The sequence below is a fragment of the Pelodiscus sinensis genome, chromosome 3 (genome assembly GCF_049634645.1).
Source record: "Pelodiscus sinensis isolate JC-2024 chromosome 3, ASM4963464v1, whole genome shotgun sequence".
In the NCBI taxonomy this organism is placed as follows: Eukaryota; Metazoa; Chordata; order Testudines; family Trionychidae; genus Pelodiscus; species Pelodiscus sinensis.
In genome coordinates, this window is record NC_134713.1 from 191,443,026 (window position 1) to 191,464,281 (window position 21,256).

The window sequence follows — 21,256 nt, forward strand, 5'->3', positions numbered from 1 at the left end:
CATCCACTTTTTCAAGTAATTCCTGTACGAGAGAGCACATACTTAGAAAAAATATAAATGAATAAAATAACCGCGTTTTCCTTGTGCTTTTACCTCAGTACCTAATATGCTGTCAAAATCACAGAATCCATCCATAAGTATCTCTGTATGAAAACACACAAGAGAAATGGGCTTTCATTTTTGCATTAAAGTCATGTACATAGTTAATATGATCCTATATAAATTACTTTGCATCATCTCTTTACATTTGATGGATCCCTTTAAAAAAAACAGGAAAGAAAAGAAAAAGAAAATTACTGGCAATTTGACACCTCTTTATACTTGGAGTTTGAAGGTGACAGTGGGGGAGGCACCCTGCACTAGCTGCTTCCCCCCAGCAGACCAGGGAAACACGAAGCTAGTTCCCCCCTCTCCCTCCCTCCAGCAAACCAGGGAGATGCGGAACGGCTTTTCTCAGCAGACACCTCAGCTTCAGAATAAAGGACTGAGGGAAGTGAGGGGTGGGAGAATAAAACTGAGCTCTGGAGAAATGTTTGGCTAGAGTTTCCCCTACAATATGTACCAGTTCCGACTTATATACAAATTCAACTTAAGAACAAACCTACAGTCCCTATCTTGTACGTAACCCTGGGACTTCCTGTATACATGAAAAGATACTCATATGTTTGAAATCCAAGAAAACGGTCTAAGCTTTTATGTGGGATACACAAAAGTACTTAGAAACTTAACTCCCATCCAATTATCTTATCTTTGCTAATTACACCCCTGCTGACTTCATACAGAATGATCAAATTTCAAATCTGTTTCTTTTTTCCATGGGTCCATAATTAACATAACATCTTAAAATGCCCACTTACTGAACACATAGGAATAAAATGTGCTGTCTCTTATAAAACACTGTTTTACAGATCCTGGAGTAAACTGGTGGGGGTTTCGCCCAGTGCCCGCTTTTGTTATTTTATAACACATATTTTCTTTTTTTTAGATATTTTATTGTCTTGAACTCAAAAGCATTTGTTGTTGTTAATATTATATTTGTACTTACTACAAAAGACTTAAGCGAACCTTTCCCAATGTATGTATTCTTCTAACTTCTCTGTTTGTATTGTTTATAATTTGGAGTAACAAATCTAAAGCTGTTCCTATTAAGTAAAGCTATTACAGGTTGAAACTTGCTAATCCAGCACTCTCTTGTCTGACAACATCTGTGGTCCAGCATGATTTTAGTTAGCTGGGTGTCCAATTATTGTGGGTATGACCAAGTTTCTTGCAGTCCCACAAAGTTTGTTTACAGCCCCAGTCCTGGCGCTCAGTGTTCTGTGCTGCTATTTAGCTCTAATTTATCCCTGATGGTATGTCTAAACCACATTCTTCTTCCGAAAAAAGAATGTAAATGAGGCCAATAGAAAATTCAAATGAAGCGCAGATTTACAAATCTTGTGCTTCATTTGCATAATCACAGGAGAGCGCTTTTTCGAAAAAGGGTTTTTCGAAAAAGAAACCACAGTCTAGACGGGGTTCTTTAAAAAAAAAAACTTTTTCGAAAGAATCCGTACACCTCCTTTTTTCAGCTAAACTGGTTTTACGAAAAAGAGCTAGATTCAGTGTTCTACAATGCAGCACTGTCAACCCCACCAGATTTTAAATCTGTCTTGGCCAGGCCTCCTCCAGTTTTCAGAGATGGGCTTTTTGCACATAAAAATGCACCCAAATTTGGACAAATGATATGCCCGTGAAAAAGCTCAATTTGCACGTTAATCCTTTGGAAAGGATAGAATGGGACGATCTAGCTACAGACTGTATCATAGTGTACATGCATGTGGCGTCCGAATTAAATACATTCTGGCAATTCTTAACTTTTGAGTTCTTGGCATGCCCACTTTAGCATAGGCTTTTTTGGAGATGTAAATTGAACTCCAGTCAAATTTCAGTTACTTCTTAATGTTCAGAACGGCTGTCGCTTTAAAAACAGGCAGCTCCTGCCAAAGCGATTAACATGCTAACGAGTGCTAGTGAGGAGAGAACAAAGGGCAGGCGGCCTTTAGAGGAGCGATGCTTATTTTTGGTAATATGATATTAAAGTTGTCTGAGATACAGCTATTGTGTGGCTAAACCTTCAAAAGGAACTTTAAGTTCTGGAAGGTAAACAGGAAGAATTCATCAGGAAGCTAAATAGTGTCGCCAAGACAGCGATTACAATGACTAGTAAAAACAACGGGAGAGCCAGAAAACATTTTTCCCCCAAGGAGAAACTGGAGGACTCCATCTTGAATAGGGGTGGGGTGGGAAACGTTACATGGCAGCCCTGCTTCTCCTAGGCATGTTTCAGCTGGTCATGGGCCATAGGCTGAGGGATTGTCTAACTGCTATGTGTACACTCAAACTCAGGCTCTAGGTGCCTGGGAGGTGTGAGGGTCCCAGAACTTGGGTTGCAGCCTGGTCTGGAATATCTACACTGCAGTGCAACAGCCACACAGCCTGAGTCTCCAGTCCCTGAACCATCTGGCACAGGCTCACCACTGCTGTCTCACTGCAGTGTAGACATGCCCACTGTGGCTCTTTACATAGGCCAATTGTCCCCTGTAAAGCAGCCCCATGATGAGACACAGGTGGACTGTAGCAGCTCTCTCTGAGAAGAATACCCAGTGTACCTTGGGTTCTCTCATCCTACAAGTGGCCCTGTTTAAGTCCTAAGCAGACTCCTGGGGCAAGAGGCTCCTCGGCCCCAGTAAGAGGTTGAGGATCAGACTCTATGTTACGAGAGGCTGTGTCATTTTATCAAGTGTTAAATAACCTTCCTAATTTCCTCAACCAAGTGCCCGATATAACAAAAGTGTTTGGACAACATATTCAACTTGATTCGTGAGTGTTTGCAGAGTAGCTTGCTCATGCCAACCCAAACTCAAAACGCAAGCCAGCTTGGCCTCGTCCGGATCTTTCACAACACTGGAATTATGTTCCCCAAATAGACAAACATTGCTTCAAAGCACAGACATGTAGCTTTTTCCATCTCCTGATAACATAGATGTTGCCTGAGAAGTTTTAATCAAAAGCCCTGTTATAAATTTGGCTAGCAACCAGTGAATAAAGAAATTTCAAAGTGAATTTTTAGCCTTGTGTTTATCAGTGCAATCTTGCATCAGGTGCTTTATTCTCACTTTAGTCTGTACAATATCATCAGTTTCACTGCTTTACAGACAAGCCAAGAATGTGCATGCACCAGCTCCAGTAAAAAACAAACAACCAACATCTAAAAAACCAAAGCAGCAGGGGCTTAATTTCCATTTTGGAAGATATGGATTGTAAAAGTTACTTTTGCATGTTAGCTATGGATTTGGGATAAATCTGTAAGCAAGCATTGAACATGCACAGAAGGCACACTCTAACGACTGGAATAATTTTTATACCAGTATAAAATGAACAGTATCCATCAAAAATACCGAAGAGAGAAAACAAAAGGTGAATTGAAACCAGATTTCAATTCTCTAAGATCAATTCCAGTCTTTCAAATGGGGCATGCATTAACTGAATGATGAAATATAGAAAACCCTGCAGGAAGCTTAATTTTCCTTTTGTGAAGTGTGGCTCTAAAACAGTGTAGATGTATAATAGTGTAGCACTTGATCAGACTACTTATTTTTAAGACCATGGATTACATTTCCAAGAGATCCCTGTAAATTGTGCCAAACCGTAAGTGTGTGCATGCATCATCCTGTATTTTTGCATGCAGAAAAGTGAAACTGTATGCATCTATTTCTGCTTGCATACACAATTTCTTCTCTGCTCAAATTTGACAGGTTTAATTAAGCTGATTTATCTGAAAATTTGGCCATGTATGTCAGCATAAAATCAGAGTTCACCTATTCAAATTCTGCAGGTTTTATATTAATTTGTACAGAGGTCACATATTTCTTATAAAAATATAACTCTAGGGCAGGCTGAATTAACCTTGTTCTTTGATCAGGTCCCTTCTTTGGAGTAGATCCAGTCTTTTCAAAGAATCTACTTGTGGGTAAAATGCTACCACAGCCTCAGGAAGAATAGTATAATCTGGCTCCTAAAGGCTATTAACTGAAAGAATTTGGTATCCTTTACTGTTAAACTTGAAGCCACATGAGTAACTTTTTTGGGTATGAGTCAGAGCTCTTTATACCAAACCAATTGAGATGTATTATCAAATATGGTGGATTCAGACTTCTTCAGAAACAGGCTCAATAGCACATTAATTCTGGAGAAGACATGAGGCCGAAATGGCTGATCTCTTGGGCATCTCATAATGTTGTATAAAGATTTACCATTTCCTTCTCATTGTGACATTTTCAGAGATATGAGGAATTGCAAAGTTCATTCTTCCAAGACTTTTTTCCCAGGTTCCACTACCTCCTGTGATTTCAAATGCCCAGACCTTTACAGCCACAGCGCCGATTTAAATACTGCGAGGAAAGTGATTTTTGTCTGTGATATTTAGGGTTTGCACACCAAACTCACATCATTTTGTACTACTTAACGATGTTATCTTGTTTAACTAAAATCTTATAAATGCTAGAGCAGAACGTCTATGAAAAAGAACTCAAAGAATCCCTGTTTGCATTAACTCACTTTCCATTTCAGCTAAATTATAACGCATCTCTGAAGCTCAGAAGAGTCTGAAAGGAATCACTACCAAATGTTCTACAATACCCTTATCATTTCAGCATACAGTTACCGCCCTTTCCCCCCATTTCAGAAACTGAAACTGTACCAAACTTCAGCTTGCATAAATCAGTGAATTTCAGTAATACGAGAGACCAGTTTTTAGCATTTTACTCTGGTCACGGTGGAAGGATTAGAATTTGCAAATTTTCTTAAGTAAGACTGAGGTGCAGAGGTAGGATGCAGACAGAGATGAAAAAAATCAGATAATTTATACGTCTGTTCCATGAGGGTTTGATGTAGATTAAATGCTATTTGGCACAAAGAGATATCTGGAATACCCAGTCCTCTTTCCGCACCATCCTCCCAGTTAATTAGAAAGGAAAGATTTGGGGGCGTAATTGGGTAACTACTATACTTTCTCCTTTATAGTGTCACGTAATCCAGAAGTGTCCTTCATTCCTTGTCCTAAAATCTGAGTACCATTGTTGTGCATTTCATAGTTGCAACTGAAATAGCTGCCTTTCTGTGGAAAACAGCAATTTCCTTTCATACATACAATATAAAAACATGTAGACACTATTCATGTACCTCATGCACACTGTTGAGACAGATGCATTTGGGAAGTTGCCAAGCATGAGATAAATAACATTCATCTTATAAGTCTAAGTGCCTCAACTACCTTCTACCAATCCATCTCCAGTGAGACTTACAACACTAAACCTCTGAACGGCATCAGATGTCATTAAAACCACCATAGTTCACTCATAGCATCACTACATCCGAGCAGTTTAGCCAACCCTATATTTGCTAATAAAACCATGATATTAATATAAGTATGGATTGTTTCTAGAGTGCTTTGAAATGGAAGACACTATATAAAAATGCAAGAAGTTATTGTTATGATTAATTGCCACCCTGAAATAGAGCAGTGATCCAATGAGTCAGGAACCCTACTTCTGATATTAGGAAAATGCAAATCTCTTTTATTCATGTCATATATACAGGGAAGATAGATAAAAGCAAAGTGCTCTTGGCTAGGGCTATGTCTACACTACAGAGTTTTTCTGGGATACTGGAGAAACGTCCGCTTTTTCAGATCAGTTTCTAAAATAGAGGGCCCGTTCTTTCGGAAGCTCTGTATTCCTCATTTTATGAGGACTAAGGGCTCTTCTGAAAAAGGAAGTTTTCCCCACATTTGGCCTCATGTACATGGGCCAAATGTCGGAAAAGCCTCTTCCGAAAAAAGAATTGGAAAAAGGTTTGCAATTTGCATATCTTTTTCCGAAAAATAACTGCAGTGTAGCGGTAGCCTAGAAGGTTTCAGTTTAACTACTTTATTTCTTAGAATTCAGAATGGTAACATACAAGAACTTAGGGTATGTCTACACTACCCCGCTAGTTCGAATTAGCGGGGGTAATGTAGTCATCTGCAATTGCAAATGAAGCCCGGGATTTGAATTTCCCAGGCTTCATTTGCATAAAGCCGGCCGGCGCCATTTTTAATGCCGGCTAGTTCGAACCCCGTGCCGCGCGGCTACACGCGGCACGGAGTAGCTAGTTCGGATTAGGCTTCTCCTCATGGAATGAGGAGTACAGCTAGTTCGGATTAGAAGCCTAATCTGAACTAGCTACTCCGTGCCGCGTGTAGCCGCGCGGTACGGGGTTCGAACTAGCCGGCATTTAAAAATGGCGCCGGCCGGCTTTATGCAAATGAAGCCTGGGAAATTCAAATCCCAGGCTTCATTTGCAATTGTGGATGACTACATTACCCCCGCTAGTTCGAACTAGCGGGGTAGTGTAGACATACCCCCAGAGACAGACAAAGCAAGCTTCTCCCTAAAATAGAGAGGCACAATTCACTTTATTTTAAGGTGGCTCTTTATGCACTGACTGATACTAGACCAGAATTGGCTCCTGGTGGGCCACCACATGCTTTATTTATCTGTGTGTCTGCACGTACAGCTGCTTACAGCTCCTATTGGCTGCCATTTGCCAATCCTGGCTAATGGGGGCTGCAGGAAGCAGTGTGGGTCAGACCATTGCTGTGAGCAGCCATACTTGCAGCTGCTCAGATTAATAAAGCATCTGGCGGCCTGCCAGGGACTAACCTAGATGAACCACATCCAGCCCGTGGGCTGCTTATTGCCCATCTTTATACTAGACCCTGGTCCCACATTTTCCTACAGAGCCAACTAGCCTTCAAGTAGGAAACCCCTGATAAAGTTGTAAGTTTTCAATACACCATAAAATCCATTAAAATATATCTAGGAAGGATCCAGTTGGGCAGCATGGGTGGAAATACTCTTGCTGGTAACAGCCTCTGATGTATAGGAGGAGTGCTAGCCAGCCGGTGATTAAAGGGTTAAACTCAGGTAGCCAAGGGTGTTGGCAGGGGGCCAGAAGAACCAATGGGATACAGTGCTGAAATGTAAATGGTAAATATATACCTGATGCCTGCTCTCTTTCTGAGAGTTCTAAGTTAAGAGCTGGAGGAAGCAAGATGAAGTAAATCAAACGGAATTACCATGCCTACAAGGAATATTGGGCATGGAACTGGACTGGGCCTTGACGTACGGATCAGTACAGACCATGAGTAGATAGGGAAATGTATGTTTGGTCACGATCAGGGTATTTTTCTTTATTTTGCTGTTTGGTTAAACTTCTCTGTGTGAAATCCATGTGCCTCCCTACCCCCCTCTCCCCCACCCCATTCATTATACCTAAGCTATGCCAGAGAGAGCATTTTTCTCTGAGTTTTAATCTGCTCTTTTCTCAGTTGCTCTGTAAAACCTAGCAACCAAGTATAGCTTATCCAGCATACCTTTTTGTTTTGTGAATAAAATCTCCTTTTTTAAGGCGATGATTTCATTCTCATGACCTGGAAGGTAACAGGTCTATGTCTGTGCCTGCCTAGTCTGAGAGATCAGCTACTAGCAATTGCAGTTTGTTTTTGGTTTTCTTTTTCAAGCTCTCTTGTGGTAAAAGAGCTTGGGGTATTCCTCTGGAAGAAGCTCAAGTGATTCTTCCTGGGTTTTAAAAGGAGTTGGACACTTGATGGTGGCAGCCTATCTCCCACTGCCAGTGAATCTGTGACTCTGGGGAGTTTTTGTAAGCAAAGCCAATAGAGGCAAGGTATTTTTAGGTCTCGTGTGGGCCCCCACCGTCTGCACTCAGAGGGTACGTCTAAAGTACATGGCTCCGTCGATGGAGCCATGTAGATTAGTTTACTTGAAAAAGGGAAATGAAGCGGTGATTTAAATAATCACTGCTTCATTTAAATCAAAATGGCCACCGCGCTGTGCCAATCAGCTGATTCAGAACCCTTCGTCGGCAGATCCCCATCTAGACTGCCGCGCTGTGCCGACTATCAGCTGATCGGCACAGCATGACAGCCATTTTGATTTAAATGAAGTGGCGATTATTTAAATCGCCGTTTCATTTCCCTTTGCTGTCCTGCCTAATCAACATAGCTCCATCGACGGAGCCATGTATTTTAGACACACCCAGAGTGTCAGAGTGGGGAACAGCCCTGACACAGCCAGTGACATCTTACACCCTGAAATATGCAGATTCTCATTCATGTTAACCATCCAATATGGCAGCTCTCACTGTTTCTCTCAGGGACATCCCACAGCAATGATTTTCCTTGGACTCTGTATTATATAAACAACTCTGAATTTGCTCCTATCATATTCATTATATTGAGTGTACTCTCATTGTATAATGAGACAATGTGAAACAGAATAACTAGACGGCTCCATTCATTATGTCATATGGCTCCAGACGATCTCCTCTAACAGTGCTCTTTTCTTTCCAGATGAACAAGGCTACGATTATTTAATGTGCTCCCATGTGAAACTTCCTCTGCCCTATACCCTACAGGAAGTGGTGTCTTTTCCCTTCTATTTCGAGTGTGAGTTGGCTCAGGAGCCTTTCCCAAACTTAATTCCATTGTGGCTAGCTACAGCTGACTCACCTGGATCCTCAGGGAGCCTCTTTTCCTCCATCTTGGCACGCATTTGCCTCTTTCCATATGCACTGAGGTCTTGTCTACACTGTCATGTTTTGTCACCAAAAACTACCTTTTGTTGACAAAACAGTGAGAGCGTACGCACTACAATGCAACTTTTGTCGGGAAACACACCCAGGTTGGTGACAAAAGACTTCCAGTCCTGCGAGGGACTTTTTGTCTTTTCCCTTCCCTTTATTGTCGACAAAGAACCAGTGTGGACTCTGCTGTTTGTTTTGTCAGAAGAACTGGCTTCCACCACTAGCCCGCAATGCCTGCCCTGATGGCTGTGGCTCAGTGTTCTGTGATCACTGCTGTCTTGCAGGCATGCACCCCTCCCCTTTCAAAGCTCCAGGAAGTATCTGACAGCTAAGTGAGCTACTCCATTTGGAGAATAAACAAAAAGAGTAAATCATTGGAATGCTCCTGTTCTGCCCGGCTAGGAACACAGCGGCAGGCAGATTGCTGCTGGGGACAGTGGCTGGAGAGACTGCTGTGCTGCTTTGACATTCCTCAGCACTGAGAACTCACAGAACTACTCAAGATGCTGCTGCCAGCAACTGAGAAGGCTGTGGGAGAACTCAGAGAAATCCCAACAAGTGCAGGGAACATCTCTGATTTCCCACAGGATTGCACTGTGGGATGCTTACCCCCATTGCCTTCCTCTGTCTCTTGTTTGGGTGCAAGCAACACGGTCATGAAATGTCAACAATAGGAGGCAGAAAAACCAGCTTGACTAGTTTTCACTTTTGCCAACATTTGCATGTCGACGGCATTTTTGTCGCCAAACCTTCCCAGTGTAGCTGTAGTCTGGGAAACGCAATGCTGGCTTATGCTTTACTGCTTTTTAACGGTTGCGGGACAATGTGATGCAATGGCTCAGCATGAGCACCGGTGCTATCTGGTAGTGATTGCATACTGGAGACAACACAGCTCGTGCACTCTGTGGTCAAAAACTTGATTAAGAGCTCTAGGCCATGACTACACTAGGAAACTATTTCAAAATTAGTACATTTGACTTCACAACTCTCGATTTAACAAATTCAAAATAGCGCGTTCACGCTACAGGGAATCCCCAAAATTAGTCCGAGGCAGGCTCCGTTGATGTAGGTGTGCTACCTCGGACTTAGAGACCAAGGAAGCACTGGGAAGTAATTAGTTTGAATTGCTCTGGGGAGTAGTTATATCAAAATAGCAGTACCAGCGTATCTACACCACCAGTATTTTGAACTAACTATTTACGAATTAGCGTTACTCCTGAGGAAAAGCAGTTCAGAGTTCAAATGTCATGGCCCATTATTTCACAATAATGGGCTTGGTAGTGTGGACGCTTCGCTTATAAATTTGACCGGTGTGGGGAGGAGATGTTATTTTGAAATCAAGTCCTAGACTAGACCAGGGTTAGCAGATCAAACAAAGGCAAATAAATTAAAAAAAAAAACCTGGGATTGTTTTTATTTTTAAAATTACTTTCCAGGAATAAGTATCATTGGAGATTACATGGCTACTTTTATGGCTCTTGGCTCTGCATAAGGACATCCTCTTCACCCAGGAAAAAGAACCCGTTGTTACTGCTGAAGTATTTTCTTTGGCTGTTATGAAATGGTTTAACAAATGTCTATTGTGCATGTGGGTTAACTTATGGTGAGTGCACCAGAGCTGTTATGATCTGCCCACCCAATGCACATCGCAAAGGGCAGCTTCCCTCCAGTTAAAGGCCATAATGATTTCTAAAGGAGACATTACAGTCTCTTATGTCAATAACACTTACACCAGAGGCCATGGTTATAGTCTGTCAAGTCAATAATCCACTAAATAGTCTAGCTAGTCTCAGTACCGGCTTCCTCGGAGCTACAGAAGAAATGTTACCCATTTGAAAAAAGGTTCTTAATTATATATTTACAGTCAACCATAATTAGCTCTGGTGGAGCCATTACAGATAATCAAATAAATACATATATTACTTTTAGGTCATGATACATCATGTATCCAAATTCCTTTATGGAAGAGCCAGAAAGTGATGCTTATTCTATAAACCTGTATAAATTCAGCAGGAGCCTCTAATACGCACTGTTGCAGCACAAGCCCTGTGTCTTGGTAGAGCCTCGCCATACTTCACAAAAGCAAAGGCCTTCTCCATGGCAGTTTAGACTCATCGGGTCTAACACATTCTGCTGCCCCCTTTGGCCACAGTGCAGAGGATGCAATGAAAAGCACCACCAGATGTCTAGGGTTAGCGGCGTGTCAGTCTGCAAATAGGGAAAAGAGCCAGTGGTCCAATTCCCAATGCACTTTATGCAGCCGCGACTTGGAAAGCACGCCTGCTTAAATCATTGACCAAGCAGATCACTTAGTGTGTCTTCTGGGATATCACAGGCTACCAGCACTGCCTGCACACCAGGCCACCGACAAACGGGACAAAGGAGGTACTGCCCCAGGGCCCAGAAATTTGAAAAGGCCTGGGACTACTGCCTGCCACCACTGCTTCAGCGGCAAGAGAGTCGCTGGAGCCCTGGGTCCTTTAAATCGTCGCTGGAGCCCTGGGCGGTACGTGTTGGGTGGTGCTGAAGGACTAGCTATACTAGCCCTCAGCCTCACCCATTTGGCTCAAGGCTCTTCCAGGGGCCTGAGCTTCCCCTCCACATACACACTTTGCCCAGGACTCGGCAAAGTCTGTCAGCTATACTGCATAAAGCTATTACGTCACACCAGCAGAGAATACGAGGGACCGAGGAACAACTGTGCTTGAGGCCCTCACAAGGGGAGAGAAATGATTACATCATACACATGGTACAGAGGACGGCATCCACTTCCCTCCACCCCCAAAGTCCCTGACAATCTGATCTGGATGAAAATTCCTTCCTCACCCTACCTGTGTGGAGACGGAATTTGGCCCAGCGGTGAAATTAACCACAGTGCTTAGAGCTACACAAAGGTGTCTATGCACTAGCACTCCCAAAACAAAGACCAGATTTCAGGTTTAAAAGCATGCAAAGTGAGCGGCCAAAATGTTAGCTTTAACTGTTACATGACTGTGATAGTAGAGCATGCATGCTGCTCCGTGTTATCTGTACTATGGGACTTCCCCATTATAAAACTACCTAGCAAATTATCTCTTCTGCTTTTTAAACAATCAGAGTATTTCTGTTTTGGCTTCCCAAGTCCAATGTGCTGCCTATACTCTGTAAGTCTCGTGTATACTATTTCAAATAGGTGGAAAAAGTAAGTGTGTTGCTGTAATGGCAGTTCAATTTACACTACGTACTGCTCGATTTGTTTTGGTTAATCCACATGCCTGGAGCAACTGACACAGGGCTTCCTTTACTCCTTGGGACTGCTAGGAGTATCAGTGCCGACCGGCGCTGCCCTCAGCATTTGATTTAGTGGGTCATAACTAGACCCACTAAATCAAACACCAGAAAGATCAATCTGCAGCAAAACCAGTGAAGACATGGCCTAAGTGACATACATGTTGCATTACGGAAGTGAAATGAATAATCTGTGTATACAAGCAAGAAATATATGGCAGGTTAGTAATAAAAGTGAACTTTAAAAGCCAGGTGTGTTCAAGATTTTTCCCCCTCTTTCTTCACTCATCTACCTTTATTATGTCTAAAATAAAGTTAATTTGTTTACTAATGGGTATCTAATATCGAATCCATGGGTTTTTTTTTTTACTTTAAACACAACATAAAACTAAAATTAAACTTAAAGAGGACACCGGCTTGAAAAAAAAATCACAACTCTACCTGATTTCATTTTCACTACTATATTTACCAGTAACACCTACAATTTCTAAGGCTGAAGGAGGGAGAAAACTAATCTCCAATCTTTACAGTGTATTTACTTTGTGGATTAGCCAGCACCTTGTGAGGAGTCCGTTTGGCTGTTCTGCCAAGGTAGGTGAGGTAATTTCTTTTATTGGGCTGATTTCTGTTGGCGAGAGAGAGAAGCTTTTGAGCTGCACAGAGTTCTTCAATGGTCAGTTATATTTTTTCTCTCTGGAAATAACATCATGACACTACTCTTATGCATCGTTGCAGGGGGCAGGAGGCCAGGGGAGGGGGAGGCGGGTGGCATGGAAGAAGAGCTTTTGTGCATATTTTCTTCCAGTCTTTGCAAGAAGGCATTTGCCAGGAATAACATCACAACTGCTTCTGAGTTTGGCCCCAAGAGTCTTTCTTCTTTGGATCCCTGCACAGAAGAGGGGAGCCATGGGAACTCAGAAGAGGAATAGCCCGGGGAAGGGATAGGGTGTTTGAGGAGTGAACAGAGCACGTTTGGTTATATTGCTCTAGAACGTGGCCCCTCTCTTTTCCTAAAAGACCCTAATCAGCATCGGCAGAAACCTTTAAAACGGTATTTTAAAAGGAACAATTCACAGACCAACAATTCACAGAGTTCTGTGGAACTCCTTGCCAGAGGAAGCTGTGAAGGCTAGGACTATAATAGAGTTTAAAGAGAAGCTAGATAATTTCATGGAGGTTAGGTCCATAAAAGGCTATTAGCCAGGGGATAAAATGGTGTCCTTGGCCTCTGTTTTTCAGAGGCTGGAGAGAGATGGCAGGAGACAAATCGCTCGATCATTGTCTTCGGTCCACCCTCTCTGGGGCACCTGGTGCTGGCCACTGTCGGCAGACAGGATACTGGGCTAGAAGGACCTTTGGTCTGACCCAGTATGGCCGTTCTTATGTTCTTATGTATGTTCTTATAACCAAAAATCAGGGGTCCTGCATCCGAAAAGTTAAGTTAAAATTCAAAAGCTAAAATTCAACCTGAGTGTCTCTTTAAATAAAAGATACATTAAAAAAATGGAACTAAAGCCACAGAAATCTGTCATCTGACACACCCCTGGTATGCCACTAGAAGGTGCTCTTCACTTCTCAGAGCACAATTTGCCCCATGGTATATAATCAACGCCCCATTTCTTATACAATGGGCAGGTATTTAGTTGATGAAAACTGAAGTATCACATGGGAATTGACACCAGCCAATACTCCCGTGTGTGGCGCTGCTGCATTCATAAATCACAGCTTGTTCAGCCACAGGAATAGAAGGCAACTGACAAGTATAGACCTGAACACTGCAAAGTTAGAGTTGATGGACTTTGGACATGTGTCGCCTTTCTCAGTACAGTTCAAGGCTGTTTTTTTCAACCGGCCTTGGTGGCATGCCTCAGCTGGGAAAAAATAGAGTATGACATCTCTCTGGCTTAACCGCAAGGGAGGGCACAAATCAGAAAATGCGGCAGACCCATCTCAATTGGCTAAGCAATTCCAATGTAGTTATTTTTCCAATGCAGTTATACTCACATGCACGATATTCCAAAGCAGTACTACATACACTAGTCTTTCTAACTTCCACTAGAGACTTGTACAGAATTGCACAGTATGGATGGTTACTGGTTCTGCGTCTATTTAACCCAAACTCCTCCCAGCCAACATGCAGTGACATAAATCAACTTACTGTCCACAAGAGCTGGATTTCACTGGGGTAGTTGACAGGCGTATGCAACATTATGGGGGCAGATAGCACCTTTTTACATAACCTGCGTTTCTTTGGCTCCTGAATTCCTTGTACACTTACAACTTCTGCTCTCCTCAGAGAGCCCAAGGAATACCAGATCAGCTTCATGATCAGAGAGCATATTTCATGAGAACAACACTGATCCCTGTGCAAGATATACACAAGCTCCTGAATGAAAGATTTGACAGATAAGAAGCCTTTCCGGTTTAACTTTGCTCTGCTGCCAGCATACCAGGTGTGCATACAAGACCAAAGCAGTTTGCTTTCAAGTTCAAGTCCAAGTAGTAGACTGCTAAACCACATTGCAAACATTTCTTTATGAGTCTGTTTTAAATATGACGGACGGTGTACTGTCTACCTGTTGCAATCCCGGAACAAAATGTTTGGGGATACCTGTCACTACGCAAGCAACTGAACGTGTGTCCACAAAGACAGAGCAGTATTGAGGACTATTTCAATTCAGTGCCTAATAAAAAGGAGTGGACGCTTTGTGGAGTTATTATAAGACTCTTGGGACTTGGTATTATGGAAATAAGGATTCTTATGAGATTGACTCCTCAAGCCTTCTTATTAGTGCACGTAGGATGCACTGAGTGCTATAATTAAAATAATAAGCTCTCATAATTCAGGTTTGTTTCTCTGCAAGTGCAGGAATAGGCTATTAGAGTTCTATAAATACTTTATGACAAGCCCTGCTTATGCTCCCTCACGCTACCAAGGCAGTTGGGCAACTAGAACTGGCGACTCAATAAACTAGGCTCCTGTTTTATTTCTATACAGCTAATTGATCTTCTTATGCCCGGCGGCTGCAATGGGCTGAATGGGGCTGATGCAGAAGGACACCCCACCTGAAACAGGCTTGAGAACTGTGCACTCAGATGGGAGAGGATGGCTCTAAAATGTGCCAGGGGGAATGGAGTCCGGCCCCAGCAGATTGCCAGTGCTGGCTTCTGTCCAATGGATTATAGGCCTGATCCAAAGTCCACTGAAGTGAATCAGTGTCTTTGCATTGATTTTCATGGTCTTTGCATCAAACTCTCAGGGTATGTCTACACTACAGCGCTAATTCAAACTAACTGAGTTCGAATTAGTTAATTTGAACTAAGCTAATTCGAACTAACGGATCCAGACTAAACTAGTTTGAATTAGCGTTTTGCTAATTCGAACTAGCATGTCCACATTAAGTGGACCCTGAACTGGGGTTAAGGATGGCCGGAAGCAGTGCCGGCAGGGCATCAGATGAGGACTTAGAGCGTGGAGCTGCTGCCTCAGGCTAGCCGAGGGCTGTGCTTAAAGGGACCCGACCCCCACCCCAGACAGACAGTTCTCAGGGGTGCCCCGCTTGCAAAGCAGTCCTGGCTTGGAGTGCCCTGAGTGCCCACTCTAGGCACATCACAGCACTCGGCCATCAGCCCGGCTGCACTTGCCGCAGGCTGCCATCTGGGGAGAGGGGGCAATTGGGGGGCTGCAGGAGAGCTTCCACCCCCAGAAGCCCGCAGAGCCAGCCCAGTCCTCCCCATCGGGGGCTCGTACCCCCTTCCTCCCTCACCTCCTTCCACTTACCCTTCCCTAGCCCCCCTTCCTGATGTACAAAATAAAGAAAACATGTGGTCAAAAATAGAATCTCTCTTTATTGAACAAAACTTGGGGAGACTGGGAAAAGGAGGTGGGAGAGGGGAAGAGAGAGGGTGGGAGAGGGGAGGGCAACTAAAATGATCAGAGGTTTGGAAGAGGTCCCATATGAAGAGAGGCTAAAGAGACTGGGACTTTTCAGTTTAGAAAAGAGGAGACTGAGGGGGGATAGGATAGAGAGGTCTATAAAAGCATGAGTGGGGTGGAGAGGGTGCATCAAAAAAAGTTCTTCATTAGTTCCCATAATAGAAGGACTAGAGGACACCAAAGGAAAGGAATGGGTAGCAGGCTTCAAACTAGTAACAGAAAGTTGTTCTTCACAAAGCAAAGAGTCAACCTGTGGAACTCCTTGCTGCAGGAGGCTGTGAAGGCTAGAACTAGAACAGAGTCTAAAGAGAAGTGAGATAAAGTCATGGAGGTTGGGTCCATGGAGTGGTATTAGCCAGGGGGTAGGAGTGGTATCCCTGCCCAAAGTTTGTGGAAGGCTGGAGAGGGATGGCACGAGACAAATGGCTTGGTCACTGTCTTCGGTCCATCCCCTCCAGGGTCCCTAGGGTTGGCCGCTGTCGGCAGACAGGCTACTGGGCTAGATGGACCTTTGGTCTGACCCAGTACAGCCATTCTAAGGTCAGGGCTCAGGGTCAGGGGTCTCAGTGGACCACCTTGATTTTCATGCAAACCTGCTCCTGGGTGGCCAGGCTGGCAGCTATCCTGCCCTAGACGGCCGCTTTCCTGTGCCTAGTGCGGAGGTCGTGGACGAGGTCCACGATGTCCGCACTATACCAGCTGGGTGCCCGCCTCTTGCGGTTCCGGGCAAGCTCCCGGGAGCCGCCAGCCTGGTCCCGGGAAGAGGGGGAGGGTTGGGGGGCATCGAGTGGCTGGCTCAAGCCGTGCCAGGTGCAGGGTCTGCTAGCTGGGTGCTTGCAGGCTTGCACCTGGCATGGGCACCGTAGCCAGCCCGTGCCCCTTTAAGGGGTCCGGGGCCGGGAGGGGGGCAATAGAGTTTCCCTGGTGTTGGCCAGAGTGGCCACCAGGGCAAGCTGGGGAGGGCTAGCCTCCCACTAGTTCGAATTAAGGGGCTACACACCCCTTAATTCGAACTAGTAAGTTCGAACTAGGCTTAGTCCTCGTGCAATGAGGTTTACCTAGTTCGAACTAAGCGCTCCGCTAGTTCGAATTAAGTTCGAACTAGCAGAGCGCTAGTGTAGCGCCTATCAAAGTTAATTCGAACTAACGTCCGTTAGTTCAAATTAACTTTGTAGTGTAGAAATACCCTCAGTGAGAATGGAAACTGGGCTGCTCTCTGCTCCCTAGAGGTGTTGGGGTGAGCACACTGACAATGTAGCTTCTGCTGCCACGCTCCACGGCACAGTGCCTCTTCCTTGCACCAAGAGAACTGCAATCTCAAGAGTCGCCAATTTTTCCCTTTAAAAAAAATGGGCAAAGTCATTTGTGACCTGTCAAGCAAAGGGCTTACTGAGCACACACGGAGACATACTTCTCCAAGGGATGCCAGCCGTGGTATCTGCACTCCTCATTTTAATAGACATCTGCTGCTGAACACAGGGTATTGCCATTCTTATCGTAGAATGGTTAATCAGCTGTGCAGTGAATCCACAAACACCTGACTAACCCTGACAATTCCAACGCCATCCAATATGATTTAAGGTGTCAGGTGTTGGAACGGTGTTAGCACTATTTCTGCTCTACCTGGTGTTCTATAGAATCATTAAATAACTAAGGGTACATCTACACAGCACCGTTATTTCAGACTCACAAAGTGCATATCTACACACAAGCAGTTATTTCAACATAACGTCCAGCCAGAGGACTTCTTAATCTGACTCCTGTAACCCTCATTTTCTGAGGATTAAGGGAAGTTGAAAGAAGAGTGCTCAGTTTCGAAATAAGTTCTGTGTAGACATGCCCAAATTGGAAATAAACTATTTCAACTTAAGCTACGGAATTAGCATTGCTCAAGTTGCGTAGCTTATTTTGAGTTTAGCCCTGCTGTGTAAACACACCTTAATGGAGCATCCATGTTGGATCTTGCACTTGAAAGGTCTTTAGGCACCTTAAGCCAAAAAAACCCTAAGTTTTATTCTCCTCCATATCGCTAAGTACATGAGAAAGAGGTTTGGCAAGCTTCACAAAAGCTAAATTTCCCTACACATCCCAGGAGCAAACAGCACTTTCACTGAAGTAGTGTGACTTAAACTAGATGACCGTGTTCACCTTATAGTTATAGTCCACATGCTGCAGTTTCTCCTTGCACTTAGACTAAGAACTAGAATCTCACATACAGCTACATGGTAAACATAGATAATTATTTATTTTTCATAGCAACTCCCGTGCCTTATTTAATATTGCACTTACAGAGTGCCTTTCATCTCAAGGTGCTTAAGGATTAGTTTCAATGGGAGTAAAATCATAGAATCATAGGGTTGGAAGAGACCTCAGGAGGTCATCGGATTCAGCTCCCTGCCCAAAGTAGGACCAGCCCCAACTCAATCATCCCAGCCAGGGCTTTTTCAAGCCGGGACCTAAAAACCCCTAGGGATGGAGATTCCATGCACCTCCCTATGGAACCCATCCCGGAGCTTCCCCACTCTCCTAAGAAAATATTTTTTCCTAATATCCAACTTAGACCCATTGCAACTTTAGACCATTGCTCCTTGTTCTCCCATTTGTCACCACTGAGAACAGCCTCTCTCCATCCTTTTTGGAACCCCCTTTCAGGAAGTTGAAGGTTTCTATCAAATCCCCCCTCACTTTTCTCTTCTGCAGACTAAATGAGCCCAAATCCCTCAGCCTCTCCTCGTAGGTCATGTGTTACAGCCCTCTAATCATTTTTGTTGTCCTCCCTTCTCCAATGTGTCCACATCCTTTCTGTAATGGGGGGCCCAAATTGGACACAATAATCCAGATCAGAGGAGTCAATGCTCTGGAAATCTGGACAAAATCTCTCTTTCACTGGGTCTTGTATTCATTAGAGAGGGGAGAAAATGCTCTTCCGATACATTCACATAAATTAGCTTCAAAGCTGTGTATCTAGGCAAAACCATTTTAATCACAGCCAAGAATATCCAGCGGCTTGATTCTCCACTCCCTCACACACGTTTTACTCCCCTGTTGTTCCTCTGGCATCAGTGACATCATTGTCTTCAGCTAGGAAGGGGAATATCAGGCCCTCTTCCTTGGTTTTCACCATACAGAGGCATCAACAGATGCCTGTAGTCACCCATCATTACAGCTCTTAGTCATCGTGTGCCTTCAGAGGCAGGTCACAGAGCTCATCAATAATCCTTCACGTGTGTCACAAGGAGCCGGCGCAGTGCCCTGCTACATTTCACAAGCTAGAGCACTCCTAGTGTGGAACAGCAGTGAAGAGGGAATGTTGTTTCGTGGCTAAAGAAGGGGAGTCAGGACACCTGGTTTCTATCCCTGACACTTTTACTTATTTGCTAAAAGTTGCGCAATCTCAGAGAGGCATTTTTAGAGGCATTCCACACTTCCCCCTTTATTGAGTGCAGGAGCTATTCTAAGACAACTCTAGGCAGAGAAGGGTCTGATACACAAGAGACATGTCTGAGCTGGAAATACCACAATGGGTCAGACCCAGAAAGAGCCATTTTCTTTCCCTTGTTGGAAGTAGCGGGTTGCCCCGTCCCAGCATGTGATCTCCTTGCTGTATTTGTAGGATTGCTGCAGCATTTGCTGCGGCAATAGCAGTCCGTTTTAAGATTCCATTTAACGGCAGGGAGTTCACACCAATCCTAAAAGTTTCAGGTGATTTCTAACACTCACAGCAGCAATTGCTGCTCCATAGGGGCTGCGCCTTGGCAAGATGGATGGATGCCAGTGTTCCCTATACGTGGTGCACTTGTGCGGCCACTTTGGAGAGATTCTAATGCTGGATCTGGCCTGCATGGTGCGCCCCCACCCTGCAACGGGAAGCTGGCACTCACACTCCGACCTCCTGGGGGAGGCCATGGGGCTGGTGCACCAGCAGCGAGCAAGACCCACCTGCAAGATGATCGCAGACCACTAATGGTCCACAGACCACACTTTGAGAACCACAGCTTCAACATGTACTTCAAATGATGGTCTACTACTATATACCGCTTGGAAGCTGAATTTGGAAACACGATTGACATCCTTTCTCCTTGGACCAGCCAAGACTGAATGCTTTATGGTTTGTTTTAAATACGTGCATGTGAGTGGTACACACAGCTATATAAAAATTTGTAACGCAAAATGTACTTTTCGCCTATTTGAACTAATGGGGAGTTAATTATCCAAGTCACAGATTTTTGCCAGTTTCAACTTATTCTAGACATTTTTGTGGCTGGTTGTTTAGCCAGATGGGAGAATAGGAGGAAGTTTCACATGCTGGCAAAAAAACAAAGAAAATTAAATTCAAGAAAACCATGAAAACCATAAAATGCCTTAAAATATATTGCCATTGCAGAGAACATCTTGCAACCAATCCAAAATGATAAACAAGGATGTAAAACCCACACCCCACCCACTCCCACTAGACAAATAAAATGCAGAGCCGCTGTGCCAGTAGAAAGCCATCCATCAACAATAAGCAAAATGGTTTGCTTTGCAGAGATTGAGGTCTGGGTATGTTTTTTTTTACCATCTTCAAAGACATGCAATCTGTTTTAAAGATGGCTCGGCTCAGCCCAATTGCCGGTAACTCTCCAGGATATCATTTCAGGATTGCTCTGTTTAGAAGCATAAAGATGCTTTGATTTCTTTCCTAATTGCTAGCTTTGGAAGATCATGGATCAGTCATGGATGGATGGCCAGCATTTCTTGCAGCCCTTTCAAGATCTATACATTTCATGTTATTGCCAACCCCAAACACTGAAAAATCATGAGACTGGCTTACAAATCACGAAAGTTTAAACGGATAATATAACTAGGGTTAATATGTTTGGGGGGGGGGAATGAGTTTTAGGGTGCTCATTTTCCAGGTTGTCTTGGCAACCATAAACGGTAGAAGTTTTGTTTCAAAGGAAAGCTGATTTCCTCATATAACCACACAACTACCAGAGCTGAAACTTTGAGCAAAACATCACGTGTTATGAAATCTGGGATTGAGTTATACATGTTAGCAATAGGTGTATTGAGAGCAGAAAACAAATGATCATTTGTGGATGACACCTTGACACAATTAAAGTAAATGGGAGTTTTACCATAGACTTCAAAAGGACCGGGATTTTACCCTGTCAGTCCAAATTCAGACTTTCCCTGTCAAAGAGGGTGATTTTAAAATCTTTGTCCTCCTTTGGAGGTCAGCTATCCTAAGTGATGTAAAAAGGTTAAGAACAGTATGGAAAGATGGCAAGAAGCAATTGGGCTCAATGGCAGAATACACCTTAGGCCTAATCAGAACATGGAAAAAATAAAGGTAGAGGATAACTCATTTACCTTCCTCCCAAT

At 43.7% G+C, this 21,256-nt stretch overlaps 1 protein-coding gene across 8 annotated transcripts in view; it reads right to left on the reverse strand.

Moving 5' to 3' along the window:
* Positions 1-21,256, reverse strand: part of PLCB1 (phospholipase C beta 1) — a 771,739-nt gene that overhangs the window by 598,492 nt on the left and 151,991 nt on the right. The gene's annotated exons all lie outside the window — the stretch shown is intronic.